The 15215-nt window shown below is 44.4% G+C and overlaps 1 long non-coding RNA gene across 4 annotated transcripts; it reads right to left on the bottom strand.

The window, feature by feature from the left end:
• Positions 1-1062: 1062 nt before the first annotated feature.
• On the bottom strand, positions 1063-14856 carry LOC125408786 (uncharacterized). 4 transcript variants are annotated; one of them, XR_015737311.1, is made up of 4 exons: positions 14184-14856; positions 12651-13036; positions 11427-11581; positions 1063-1421 (listed from the first exon to the last, which is right to left on the bottom strand). It is a non-coding gene; the product is annotated as an uncharacterized LOC125408786 (long non-coding RNA). The 4 variants fall into 4 exon arrangements; XR_014998319.2 differs by having other exon boundaries at positions 1063-1459; XR_014998309.2 differs by lacking the exon at positions 1063-1421 and adding an exon at positions 10747-10948 and having other exon boundaries at positions 14184-14855.
• Between the last annotated feature and the right edge of the window lie 359 nt (positions 14857-15215).

Below are 15215 nucleotides of genomic sequence, written 5' to 3' on the forward strand. Positions count from 1 at the left end.
AAATGTCACTTAAGGATATAGCATGTTCAGGAAATGAGAAGAGGGCTCCATGAGTGGCCCGGCTGCCACTCCCATGATAGGGAGAGGAGGGGGCACCAGTATGTGCCCAGCTCCTCTGCTCTGAGCATCGGCCCCTGCTGACCCACAGGTCTGCTGTCTGGTGCTTTACTTAGCTTTGGTCAACTCTCCTCCAAGAAATTATAAATGAAAAATTCATAAGCTTTAAATAACTTTTATCACAGCATATGACATATTTTGTTACTATATTAAGTTAAAATTTACCATATGTATGATATATAGAAAAAATACAGTATACAGTATAAAGGATTATTTGGCACTCCTTGGCTTCACGTATCCACTGGAGACCCTCAGCTTGACTATGAAAAGACGTGAAAAGAAAAGGTGTGACTGCTGGCTTAAAATACATTAAGCAACAGTAAGCATCCAGACCTAATTACCAGGTGTTCAATTGCTGGTGCTGTGGAAGGCCAGCCAAAGCGGTGATCTGGAGTATTCTTCACTACCCGCCCCCACTCTGGGGGTTCTTTCTCGCTTTTCCTAAATCTATGCTCATTCTGAAAAACAAAAAACAAAAAACTGGGATCTGGATCTGGACCTGGCGCAGTGGCTCATGCCTGCCGTCCTGGGTCTTGAGAGACAAGAGGGTCCCCAGCTCAAGAGTTCAATACCACCCTGGGAGCGAGGAGGAGGATAGTGAAGAGAAAAGAAGAAGAAACAAAACCAGGGACGTAGGAGAGACCAGAAGATGAAAGAGACGTGGAGGAGGCTTCAACCGAGAGGCGGGAATTGAGTTGGGCCTGGAGGAAGAAAGAGAGTGGCAGGGAGGACAGCTGGAGCTAATGTACTGCGGTGCCCACTGCCCCGGTGAGCCAAAGGAGCAGGAGAAGCATGGCGTCTAGACACCAGAGTGAGCCAGCGATAGCAGGGGTTGTAGTGCTTGCCTAGCCAATAGCAGAACTACCCCCAGATTGTCTCTAAGTTTTGGTATTTCAAGACATCAAAGTTTATTATGGAGAGCAGAACTCTATTGGACTTCCAGACGCTTGTTTTATGACTCAGTTTATTTCCTCTATGTCGTGTGGAGGGCGCTACAGTCCTATGGGGGTTAAAGATCAATTTAGAATTCAAAGGGAAGAAAGACCTTTTGGGTGAGTGACCTAGGCCAACTCAATGAAGAACAACGCTCGTGCTTCGGCCTCTCCTGGAAGCACGCGTAGAATCTGGCTTGGAGAGGAGCAGGGACTCCATGGGGAACATGAAGCCTCCAGAAGAGAATGCCCTGGGGTACAAGCCAGCACCACTGGGCATGAGGGAGGGGCTGCTGGGGTAAGCAGCAGCTGTCGGCCTCTTGGTTCTCACTGTCCAGCTTCCTTGTGACTGCTGATGGAACGAGAGGGTCACTGTGTAGAGAAGAGCACGTGATCATCTCTGGGCTTAACTGAAGGTGGGGAGGAGCAACAGACAGTCGGCCAATTAATTTGTTTGTTATTTTTTGGTTTTTTTGAAACCAAAATATAAACTCACAGAGATTCACCTGCCTCTGCCTCCCAAGTGCTGGGATTAAAGGCATGCGCCACCACCGCCCGGCTAACTTGTTTATTATATTGGGGGATAGTTTTACACCCAGACAAAGATCCAGCCTTCAGGGAGGTATCATCTACACTTTTTAAAAAATCGTATGTAACAGTTTTGGGTTTGTGAAAAAAAAGATTTGATAATGCTAAAGAATTTAGCTGAGGAACAATATCTTAAAGGGATATTTTTGTTGGGAGAGATTTTTATAAGTTTATATGATTTCCTGTGTTTAAAAAAAAATCAAAGCTGGTGTTTCACAGTGCTTGGTTTCTTTCCCTTGAGAGCCAGGAGAATTTTCATTGGAACAATTGCCCAGTTGTCAGGGAGAGCCTCAGCCATCAAGAAGACCACTTGCCAGGAACTTGGCCATGTCAAACAAATGTTCAGCTTTTATTCTGACACTTCTTGCAGAATTTGATTGAAACTATATATGTCCAGATAACACTCAGCAAAGTGCCCTTCTTACATTTGTTTCAAGATATATTTGGAAACACAAGAGATGACCTTGGGCCCAGCTGCTTTTCCAATTTAGGACTTCTCCCTGGGTCTACTGAACGATACTCCCCAACACTGCAAAGTCACCGAATGGAAAAACATTTTAGTTACTCTGTGCCGTAAGTCCCAGGATGGAGGACATTTTCCCCCCAGCAATATGTTCTGCCTTTAAAAGAGGGTTATATTTAGTCATAAACTCTATATTAGCTTCCTAACCATCTACTTCAAAATACAGTCAGGAGCACATTTGCTTTTCATCGGAGCACCTTTTTGTAATCTAAATTGAGCTGTCCTTGGTTTTTAAAATATTTTAGCTTCTAAGAAATGAAAAACAGCCAGCCTTAACCCTTTGCCTTTGCTTTTTGGCATTCAAATTTTGGTTCACTGCAGCTTGATGTAAGGTCCAATAGAAGACTTTGGAGGCACCAATGTCCCCTTCTAAGGCTAGTGCCACCTGTCCCAGATGACAGGAGAAGCCCTACTGGTCCGGCCTCCAGCCTGAGTGCCTGTTGGCATCCAGCTGTACCTGCAGTCAGCCCGTGGAGGTGGATGGTTTGAACTATGGTGACATCCTTTCAGAGGCTATTTTGTGTATTTTGAAGGCATTTTTAGTTTGTTATCATGGCCTTTTACATTCTTTTCAGATTTATTTATTTTTTATTTTATGTGCTTTAGTGTTTATCTACATGTATGTCTGTGTACCACATTTGTGTCTGGTACCTACAGTGGTCAGATGAGATTGCTGGGTCCCCTGGTACTGGGGATTGTAAACCTACATGTGGGTGCTGGAACTGCACCCAGGTCCTCTCCAAGAGCAGTGAGTGCTCTTAGCCACGGAGCCATCTCTCCATCCCCATCATATTAGTGCATGATGTAGACAGCCTTCTTGATAAGGTGTATTTACTTTTAAGCAAATAAGAATTATAGTTTGATTATTGTTTTATCCTACTTAGTATATCACCAGGGATAGTATTATCTTCTATTTCATACAATTTCCTAATGTGTTACAAGCAACCAGAGCATTTACAGAGATGGTTATGTTGTCAGCAACAGTCTCCAGCACACACAGTACATTAATTTCCACTCAGATGCTGTGCACACCCATAGCACACGTGGAAATAAAGACACCATATTGTAATACTTTAAGGATAGCTTGTGCTCAAGAATTCCTTGCTGTTTGCTTTGGAATCAAGCTTTACGTCAATTGTTAGCCACAAGGTAAATGATCTCGACCGGATATAAAGTCAACACAGAACTCATACCTACAATACTGTTAAAGATGACGCTTCCCGTCTGATGACGGACTCATCCAAAGAGTTTAATTATTACAGATGGTTACACCAGCGTTACTTTGTAATTTCCTGACTCAAAAGCTGAAAACATTTCTTTAATCCTTTACTTCTTTATAAAAATAGGCTGTGCATGGAGACTGCTCTGTGTACATTTCCATGATTGTATTGATATTGAACCAGGGCAGTTGCTAAAGTCACGACGCTGACCCGATTAAGCAAATAGAGCTCATGGTGCGCGAGCTGATTGATTTGTACGGGGGGAGGGGGGGAAGGCAATAAAGTTTGCTTTTCCTAGTTCGAGAGACTCCTCCAGTTGCGTAACTTTGGAACTGTGATTTTAGTGATATGGAAAAGAAAATAAAGAGATAGTCTACAAAATGTCCCAGACCTGGAGTGCTTAAAGGAAATTTTTCATAAAGAGAATACCCCAGAGGAAGAGTAGATTTTATTTGAAGTGAGTCATCAGGAAAGATAGAACAAACTAACCACTCCAGTCAAGCGGGGGCAGTGGCGCACGCCTTTAATCCCAGCACTCAGGAGGCAGAGGCAGGAGGACCTCTGTGAGTTTGAGGCCAGCCTGGTCTACAAGAGCTAGTTCCAGGACAGGCTCTAAAGCTACAGAAAAACCCTGTCTCAAAAAACCAGGGGAAAAAAAGAGGAAAATTTAAAAGGAGCATCTTGTCTCAAAACAATAAATAAATAGGTAAATGGGGTCAAGTTGCCACTCAGAAACCGACACCAATTTGTATTTCCGTCAGCTGAGTAAACGGTGCCTCGTTTGTTGTTGGCGAGGTGTGTGAATGATGCAGTGTCTGTGTAGATGTCATAGGTTTAAAGAATTTATAATTAGCCAGGTGTGATATTGTATGCCTTTAAGCCCAGCTCTCAAGAGCTAGTGCCAGCCTGGTCTACATAGCAAGTTCCAGGCCAGCCAGGGCTAAACAGTGCAACCCTGTCTCAAAAAAACCCAAATAAAAAGATATCTATAATCTCACTCACAGACTGTCATTTTCTGCAGCTTTGCTCCCAGTGTTCTTTCTAGAAAACTTATATATAATAAACAATGAAAATAGGTAGAAGTATTGTTTTTCTAAATAATGTATTCTTCATAACAAAGCTAAGAGGCTGAGCGTGTAGCTGCCAGTGGTAGCATGTGCTTAGCATGTGTGAAGCCCTAAACTTGATCCCGAGCACCAAAGGGAGAAAAAGGATTACAACAGAGCTACTTGGTGAGTTCTTTTAATCAGGGTGAATATAAATATTCAGTGGACTCTGCTCCTTCTGCCAAGCTTTTGAGATCAGCTACTGGAAAAAGCATTAACATTCTTTCCTGACACCTTCCTTCACTCCCAGGTCTCAAGCTGGAGGAGATTTCCTAGGAACCAGTAGGACCCTCGAGGGGGTGGAGCTGGGTGGGGCCTGTGGGTCGGGGATGATAGAGGACTCATCACATATTCCTATCAGGTGACTATCATACACGGTCATTACTGTAATATGCACACACAGATGCTCAGAGCAGTGGATGAGCGAGCTAGGACTGAGTCGCGCGATTTTGGTGTCACCCAGGAACAATCAACAAGTGAAAACGAGGTCAGCCATCCCAAGTCCTGTTCCGTGTGCTGACTGCATGATTGTCTGACCTCCTCTTGGATTATAAGCACAGAAAAAGCAGAACTGAGTCCTTGGGCCTACTAGGCAGATGAGCCACTTTGGTCAGTAAATATTGGTAAAAAGAAAAGGAACAGCTTTCTTGAGCAAATCTTTCTGTGACCAAAGAGTCACTGACAGAATTAAATCAGGGAGCATGATCCTTACTGGTGGGTGAGGCCGGGAGCCCTGTCCTGGCAAACTGAGTTATCCTGGCACAGCTGCATGCGGCTCCTGCGCCGGTCCCAGTCGGTGAGAACTCACTGTGGATTCCCTAACAAGCAGTGAGCTTGAAGCCAGCCTGGTCTACAGAGCGAGTTCCAGGACAACCAGGGCTACACAGAGAAACCCTGTCTCAAAAAAAAAAAAAAATCTCTAAGTTTTTTAGTTTTGTTTTTTGTTAGGTGGGTGGGCGCTGTCATGTAGCCTCGAACCCACTATGACTTTGAGCAGCTCCTCTTGCCTCTACTCCCCAAGTGCTTACGTTTCAGACATGCTTCACCATGCCTGGTTTCTGTGGTGTTGGGATGCAACCCCAGGGCTTCATGCATGCTAGGTAAGCACTCTGTCAACTGAGCTACATCCCCAACCCAGTTAACCCCTAGTATTTATAGGGAGTTTGCATCCTACATGGAAACACCTATCTATATGTACCCGCTTCCATAGAGAGAGGCAGCCAGTGATCTTACCACAAAATTTACCAAAAAAAAAAAAAAATTGAAGAGACTGTGACTGTCGTGGTAAAAGTTGATAGAGCAGTGGTCCTCAGCCTAATGCTTCCTAATGCTGCGACCCTTTAATACAGTACATCTTGAGGTGACCCCAACCATAAAATTATCTCATTGCTACTTGATAACTATAATTTTGCTACTGTTATGAATTATAATGTAAATACCTGTGTTTTCTGATGATCTTAGGTGACCCCTGTGAAAGGGTCGTTTGATCCCCTCCCCCAAATGATGGAGGAGGGTTATCTGTCTATTGTGTTATTTTCATTGGTCAATAAAGAGACTGCCTTGGGCCCTTGATAGGACAGAAAATTAGGTAGGCGGAGTAAACAGAACAAAATGCTGGGAAGAGGGCTATGAGCCAGAAGCCATGGAGTCTGCCACCAGGTCAGACATGCTGAATCTTTCCCGGTAAGCCACACCTCATGGTGTGATACAGATTATTAGAAATGGGTTAATATCAAGATATGAGAGTTAGTTAGTAACTAACTCTCTAGAGATAATGGGCCAGGCAGTGCTTAAATGAATACAATTTGTATGTTGTTATTTCTGGGACTAAGCTAGCCGTGCGGGAGCCGGGTGAGGCGAAAAGCAGGCCTGCCCGCAGCTCCTTTCTACAGATGGCGCCCACGTGGATAACTGCATCCACAGAAAGCCTGAGAAAGTTTGGGAAAGAATGGACTAAAGCATGTTTTCTTGATGGCAGCAATTTCTCGGGTCTGCTCTGCTTGCTAGAGGCAAGCAAGGCTTTCATCTAAGAGAGGCTTCCTGACTCAGCTTTAGCTGCAAAACTTTGTGGCTCTTTTAAGAGGTCCTGCCACGAAACACTTAAACGTTGATGAAAAGCTGAACGCACGCTTTTCGGTTTTCAGCCATAGCAGGGAAAAAGCTGTGCTGCTTTAAAATGCCGGCTTTCTGGGCCGTCCTGCCAGGGCAAACTCTGACTCTTTCAGGCCAGCAGTCTGACTGAGAATGGTCTGTGAGCAGAATGCTGCAGCTTGCTTGCTGACAAGGACCTTGAAACGCCATAGAATTGTGGCAGTGAACACAGCTCTGGCTGGTACCTCTACCATGAGTCTGGAAAGCTAAGAAATGAACTGGGTCTAGCCATCAAAGCCACGGTTTTAGACTCATATGGTCAGAAAAAGAGATATACAGTAAAAAAAGAGTCAAAGAGGAAGGAAAACCTCTAAATAGTTTACTATGACTTAAAAATATATATAGGCTAAAGGTTAAATTTCTTAGGGTAAAAAAAGGAAGAAAGAGAGTAGTTGGGTGTGGTGGTATACACCTTTAATCCCAACACAAGGGAGGCAGAGGTAGACTGACCTCTGTGACCTCAAGGTGTGGTAGTACACACCTTTAATCCAGTGCCTGGGAGGCAGAGACAGACAGATCTCTGTGAATTCAAGGTGTGGTAGCATATACCTTTGAGCCCAGCACTTGGGAGGCGGAGACAAGTGGATCTCTGTGAGTTCAAGGACAGCCTGGTCTACAGAGTTATTCCAGGACAAAGATATATACAGAGAACCTGTCTCAAAAAGCCAAAAGTTAAAAGAAAAAATAAAAGAAATAGAGGTTAAAATAAAGCTGCATAAAGATGGAAAATACACAGAGAATCTTGATACTGTATACTATTATGCTCTCTTTGAATTGTTTGAATGCTGAGGAAGGAGCAACAGTCGCCAAAAGACATTTGCTTATAAATGCTGCAGAATTAATCCAAGATAGATATTTTGAAAATACCTTGACTTCAGAATTTGGGTCTAAGAATATGATGCTTTGGAAAGGAGGTCCTTCTTTTGTTTTCACAGAGGATGAGACCCTGTGGATTGCTTCTATCCCAATATGGTATGATAGACCACGCCCTCCTGAAAGGTTTCTGTGAACACCCTCAAAAAATTTCTTCACTCAACTGCCGACTGAGATGAACCTGGCAGACAGGTTATACCATGAAAGACCTGATTAACTGCGCCCCTATACAGCAGGAAGAAGTTTGGAGAGAAATAACTACGTCCATATTCCCAAATATTGTTTATAAATGTTCTTTTACATTAAAGGGGGATATGATATAGTTATGAATAATTTCATTGGTATGGATTTTAAGGTCAATTTTGTTATATGTATATATATTTCTGATCTTGACTGATGTATTGTGATTGTGTAGTTCATTTTAAAAATGTAATGTATAATTAGAAAATATAGGTTGTTAATGGATAATATCGATAATAGTCAAGCTTGTAGTAATGTTAGTCTGATTTTCTAGAAGTGCACAGATATATTTCAGATAGACATTCATATCTTTCAAAGACTACAGAACATGGCATTTAATGTTTTAATAACTTAGGACTTTTCATGACAATGAGACACGTCTGCTCCTGGCAGCACCAATCTACTTCAAGAGGAAGATGGGCATCGAAGAGGCTCCTTATGGAGTTGGTTAGTCATTTGGGCAAGAAACTGCTCTTGCCTGGACTGTTGTATAAACTGGACACAGAGAACCTGCAGAGAGAGGACTGCTGAACTTGCCTAAAGGTGAGATGATATTTCGGAGTTCCTGATTCATGAAAGAGTCTGCGAGACATTCTGCAGGACACAGCAGATAGTGACTGAATTGCCTTTGAAATTTCCTGCTTCATGAAAATGTCTCTGGATATTATGGGCCTGAAGGCTGAAGATGGGTGCCCCAACGATACAGAGGAACTTTGGGTGACTGTCCAGGCAGCGAGATGTCTCTGTCATTTCTAGAGTTTTGGAAGTTGCTTACTTCTTGTTTACTTAGGTAATATATCCTTCTGGAGTCTTTGATGGAGTTAAAGAATGAATAGTCGTAGTTATAGTTTTCCATTATTATGATAAAGATTTAGTTATAAATATTGTGACTGTAATTCTTGCTTGATAACTGTTTTGTTATGTGTAATTTTACTATGTTAAAATGAAAGCCTTTCTTTTTTGTTTAAACAGAAAAAGGGGAAATGATGGAGGAGGGTTATCTGTCTATTGTGTTATTTTCATTGGTCAATAAAGAGACTGCCTTGGGCCCTTGATAGGACAGAAAATTAGGTAGGCGGAGTAAACAGAACAAAATGCTGGGAAGAGGGCTATGAGCCAGAAGCCATGGAGTCTGCCACCAGGTCAGACATGCTGAATCTTTCCCGGTAAGCCACACCTCATGGTGTGATACAGATTATTAGAAATGGGTTAATATCAAGATATGAGAGTTAGTTAGTAACTAACTCTCTAGAGATAATGGGCCAGGCAGTGCTTAAATGAATACAATTTGTATGTTGTTATTTCTGGGACTAAGCTAGCCGTGCGGGAGCCGGGTGAGGCAAAAAGCAGGCCTGCCCGCAGCCCCTTTCTACACCCAAAGGGGTCTCGAACCACAGGATGAACAGTGCTGCAACAATGTGGCCTGTGAACTTTGAACTCGGAAGTCACCAACTCTTAGCATCAAAGAATATATAAATCTGGGGCTGGAGAGACGGCTCGATGGTTAAGAGTCCATATTTCTCTGCAGAGGAAACAAGTTTGGCTCCCAGCACCTACATCAGGTAGTTCACAACGTTCTGTAACTCCCGCACTCTTCTGGCCTCTGGCAGGCACCTGCACACATGTGCACATGCTGATTTAAGAACATACACATAGCTAAAAATAAAATATCTTAAAAATACGTGTAAATCTAACACTAGAACACCCATGAGGCTTAGGAAGAAGTTTACAGACCACGAATGTTACTGTGTCTTTAAGACACTCGGCAGTGCATAGATGGTTATTGTTCAAAGGCAGGGATGGCAACTCAGAAGTCACATGGTATGTTGTGTGACAGTGAGTGGCTGTTCCCAGAGCTCACCTTCTGCCCCGAGTCTCATGAGTACCTGTCCTTTTAAGTTTCTCTTGAATCAAGTACTTTGGGAAAATGGTTACATTTTGGAGTCAGTGTGACAAAAAATTATTTTGAATCTCTGCAAGATTTTGTGTGCTACTCAAGATGGATTCTGTGACTTCTTAGGTTTATTGAAAGAAGAAATAGTTCAAGGGGCAGGAGAGGGGGCTCAGCAGTTAAGAGCACTGACTGCTCTTCCAGAGGCTCTGGGTTCAGTTCCCAGCACCCACACGGCAGCTCACAACTGTCTGTAACTTTAGTTCAGATCTCCTTCATTAGGGGATCTGATATCCTCACACAGACATACAGGCAGGCAAACACTAATGTACATAAAATAAAAAGCAATAAATTGTAAAAAATAAAATAAAAATAACAGTTCAGTTAATATGCCTGAAGTACAGTAAGAGAGAAGATATCTTACCTAGTTGTGAATCCCCCCAGATTCAAATTTACTTAAAGAGAATTTTTTTATGGGAACATTATGTCGACCTGAGTATAGTGGTACTGCTGTAATGCCAGAACCTGGGAGGCTGAGACAGGAGGATCACATCAGCTTCTAGGCCTGCCTGGGCTATGGAAGGTCAGCCAGATTACATAGGGAGACCTTGTCAAAAATTATCTTGATGTGGGAGCTGGAGACATAGCTCTTGAGGAGGATCTGAGTTGGGTTCCCAGTACCCACATCGGGTGGCTCAGGGCTGCTGGAGCTCCAGTCCCAGGGCGTCCTATGACCTTTGACCTCCTGGGGCACCTACACACACAGTACACATAACCTTATGCAAGTACAGGCACACATAAATATTCTGCTTTAAATCTTCATGTAAATGAAAACATTTCTCATTCCTCTTTAGTGCAATACCATGAAAAATACCAGGCTGGCACACGAACTTTTCCTTTTTACCCATTTGTAACCCCAGAATTGCATAATCAGGAGGAACCAGGAAGTAGAAAGAATCACAAAATTAAACCAAGTGGCCTATTTCCATAACTCCATCACAAGTAAAAAAAAAAAATTATTTAAAAAGATAAACACATCAGCAGGGTCATCACACTTAAGAATTCTTTCCACGGCAGTCATAAGGACAATAAAGTGAACTCAGGCTTTTAGCTCGGTGCTGTATTTTAAATCTTGTTAAAATGTGGCAGAAACGAAATATCCCAGGCTGGCCTCAAACTCTGACCCCCAAGTGCTGAGCTAATGAGCCTGAGCTCCAGGCGGCATCTTCCCCCATCTCTCGGTGGTGTCCCCGTCAGCGGTGTCTCCCATGAGCCTGTTGCCGCACGTGAACCCTGCAGACTCCATCCTGCAGGAGCGAAAGCGCTGAGATGGGTCCAGCAGTCCTTGCCTACTCTCCTTCCCTGCTGGCACCTACCCTGCCTGTTTCTGTCTTCCTGATGTTGATCGCAGGCACCTTGCAACTGGCATCCTCTGTCTTTCCTGGCTGGTTTCCTTCTCACAACACACTCTGGTTCATCCGCGTTCCTGAGGCTTTCTGTGTCTGTTCTATCTGTAAACTCCAGCCGTTAGGCCTAGTGCTCCGAAAGTAAACGCTCTGAAGATTGTATCTATCGTAGTGCCTCAGCGTGTAATTAAGTTATGAAAAAACAAATCAAAAGGCACATATGGGTCTCTAAAATGCCCCGAAATCAAGAGAGATTTATAAAGTGATTAAGCAGTGTAGAACGTCCTCATCTCGAAAAACAGCTCTGGGGCCTGAAAGCCCTTTGGCGGGCCCCTGCAGTAGAAGTTTTTAGCTGCATTCTGCCCGGGGCTTGACCTACCCAACTATTCTGGAAGCTTCTCACACCACGGCTCTGACACTGGGTGGCATCTCTTCTGCAGTCATTCTTCTGAGTGCTTCAGCTGAGGTAGCTTTATTCCTGTCTGTGGAGAGCACGCCTCCCTTTCTGTCACGGCAACAGCTTCATACCCCATCCTTCAACAAGAGGGAAAAGTACCAGCCTGATAGTAACTGGGGTTTAAAAGAAACAGACCCCGTTCTGTTCTGGGCCTCTAAGCGTGTGATCCGACAGTGCTCCTTCCCCCAGCCCCCCACTTATTTATTTATCGTAAGGGATGGGCCTGTGTATTATGGCACTTCCGTGGGGGCCAGAGGACAATTTCAGTTCTAGCGGGTGGTCTCCGGGGGTCGTGCACAAGTTCAGCCGCAAGCACTCACACCTGCTGAGCCATCTAGCTGGCCCCCAATCTGTTGAGTGTTGTGCAACCATTACTACATTTATTTCTAGAATATTCCACCACCCTGAAGAGAAACCCCGCGACCGGCAGCTTCTCCCAGTACCCCTCCCCCATGTTGAACAACCACTGACTTACTTTCTGTCTGCACATTTAAATGATAGGTTTGTGTGATGTGAGTGTTAGTACAGGTGTGCACATACCGCAGTGTGTGATGTGATGTGAGTACAGGTGTGCACATGCCGCAGTGTGTGCTCGGAGGTCGGGGGTAGCTCTGTAGAGTCCCTTTTTTCCTTTCACCTGTGTGGGGTCGGGCATTCAAACTCAGGTCTTCAAGCTTCTTAACCACTTTTTACTTTATTTTATTCTTTATTAATTTAATTTATTTATATAATAATATATAATATGTAATATTATGTATAATATGTAATACATAATATCTTATATATTACATTATATATTATTTATTTTTATTTTATTCTTTAAGACTGGCCTTCAACTCACCAAGAACCTCCTGCCAGTGCCTCCTGAGTGTTGGGATTAAAGGCCTGCACCACCATGCCTGGCCCTTTAGCTACTTTGAAGTTATGGTTCAGGGAAGAACATTGGTTTTGTTTTGCAGGCCAGACCTTGTTTCCTCTTGTAAAAACTGTGTATCCATTTAAATAACCAATCTCTGCCTTCCCCTCACCATCTCGCTGGGTTCTCTCTCTCTCTCTCTCCCCCTCCCCCCACCCTCCCAGCCCCCCCCCCCTCTCTCCCCCCCACCCCACCCCTCTCTCGTTAGTGTGGTTGTTTTAGGTACTTACCGGAAGTGGGATCTCAGCCTTTGTTTGCCCTTTTCTGAATGGTTTATTTCATTTAGCAGGTTGCCCTCCAGGCGTGGCATTTGAGTCCTATGGTAACTCTTATGTTCAGTTTCTCAGAGCCACCCTCTCGCCAGTGAAGCACTGTATAAAGATTGCGATTTCTCCCACTGCTGCCAGCAGGCCTTGTGTTTTGTTTGTGGGGGGCTGAAGTTTTGACTTGGGTTTCTAGTTTAGTTTTTTTCAAACAAAGTCTCGTTTTATGCAAGTTACCTTTGAACTGACCTTGGATGTTGGATTTTCCTGCCTCTACCTTAGGATCACAGGCTTGGGACACCAACCCAGGCTGCCAACACTTGCTGGTTTATTTTTCTTGCCCCAGCTAGAACCTGCAGAACAATGTCAAATAGAAGTTTTGAACTTGGATGTCTTTGTTCATCTTTCACTTTTAGCTAAGGTGTGTATTTGGAGTGTCTGGTAGACATCCTTGAGTGTCTCTCTCCGAAAAGGATGTGCTGTATTTTTTTCTGCATCTTTTGAGATTGAGTCTTGGTATCATTTATTCTGTTATTGGGTGTGTGCGTTTATGGAATATGTGTGTGTGATCATATATATATTTACACATATGTTACATACATCAGTTACTGATTCCACCTCTGCCCAGTCCAGCTCTGCCCACTCTGAGCCCTTGAGGGTGGCACCTGGCAGAACGCTACACATCCACGTGTGCACAGCAGCCCCCAGGGGTAACCGGTACATCTGTAGATACTTATGACTCAAAGTGTCTTTTGAAATCAAGTCCATTCCATTCTCTTGCTTTTACAGGAAACAAAGGGGCATCCTTTCGTGAGAGTCCGAAATGAGTGTCCCTGAAGCCTGTCTCTGAGAAAGGTCAGCAGACTGGCGGCCCTGAGCTGAGCTGTTCCGTGTGCGCGGCTGTGGGTGCTGGTTGCTCCGGTAGCAGAGGCTCAGCAGCTATTCAGTCTTAGGCAGTGCAGTCCTTGGCAATGACTCTGGGGAGTCTATTAGCATTGCTCCTGAAGTTAGAGTTTACGATCTCTCAAAAGAATGGTAGAGGAAGAAAAACCAGGAGAGCCGAGAGAAGCTAGAAAGGGAGGTGCATTGACACTGGTGGGGAGCTCTTGGGTTTGTGTCTATGTGTAGAGCACACATACCCTGACCCGATGACAGTGGTTTAGTGCCATCCCTTCTCCCCTGACTACCTTCCAAACACACACACACACGCACACGCACATGCACATGCACGCATGTACACACACACACACACACACACACACACAGCAATATAGATCCTTCCCAAGACTGGAAAACCTTTCTACTGGGACATCAGTTGCCTGCCTTGTAATGACAGGTTTAATGATTTTATGTCTCTGTGTTCCACTGAGACCACTTACCCAGAGGCCACACCCCACTGACCTGTACAACCAAAGCCCAGAACTGGGCCTGAGACCCGGGCCCTGTGGGTCTGCTTCGGTTCAGTCTGACTTGCTGCGTGCCTTTGGCTGTACTACTCACCCTTTCCACTACTCGGGGCTCCAGATTATAAAAGAGGACTGATGGTTCCCGTCTCCTAGCAATGTAGGGAGAACAAAGTAAATTAGGATCCAAGAGACAGGGGGCTCCAGTGTTTTCCTCTTGCTTTGGTTGAGATGGTGAAGATTTTATGGGCTCTCTCGTGCAAGTCCTTAGGAGACATTTAGTCAGCGAGCAGACTGAGACAAGGTGAGCCTGCTTCCAGAGAAGGCCTGCAGGTCTCCCTCCCATGGCTCCTTCCAGAGAGGCCGGGGAGAATCCGCAGTGACTGCTGGCTGGCAGCCTGCAGTGGAGGTGGAGCTGATGAGGTGACTTGCTTTGCTAACCTCTGGTTTCCCTTTCCAGTCTGATCTCTTTCTGGGTCACTAGTTGGATGGGTCACAAGTTATGGGAGAAAATACAGCATCCCAGCTGCTGAAGATAATCTATTGACCAACCTGACCTGGCAGCCGGTGAGAGGACAGCTGTGAGGGTGGGACAGGAAGAGAGAGCATAGCCTTTTTCTTACTATAGGGGCCAGACCCTGGGGGTCCACCTGCTATAAGGTGCGGGAGATGGAGGGCAAGTTTTGCCTTCCTGGTCTGGTCCTGGAGTGTCATGTGCTGAAGAACAAACCGTGGGTTTCTTGACTTCATCAGAGGGCCACTGGTTCTACTTTTTGTTTATTTGTTTGTTTATAATTAAATTTTATTTTTTTATCTTAATTTATTTTTTTAAAAAAACTGTCTTTTCTCATTTTACATGCCAAATCCACTTCCCTATCCCTCCCCTCCTCCTGCTCCCTCCACCTCCCCACTCAGACCCCCCATCTGGTTCTACTTTTAACATTGTATTGTCTCCTGACATTGTATTTGTCTCCTGATGTTGCCACACAAATAACACCAAACTTGATTGTTTAAGACATTGTCTTAAGGGGGGGGGCGCATACCTTTAATCCCAGCACTCGGGAGTCAGAGGCAGACGGATCTCTGTGAGTTCGAAGCCAGCCTGGTCTACAAGAGCTAGTTTCAGAAC

The sequence above is a fragment of the Myodes glareolus genome, chromosome 2 (genome assembly GCF_982192425.1).
Source record: "Myodes glareolus chromosome 2, mMyoGla1.1, whole genome shotgun sequence".
In the NCBI taxonomy this organism is placed as follows: domain Eukaryota; kingdom Metazoa; phylum Chordata; class Mammalia; order Rodentia; family Cricetidae; genus Myodes; species Myodes glareolus.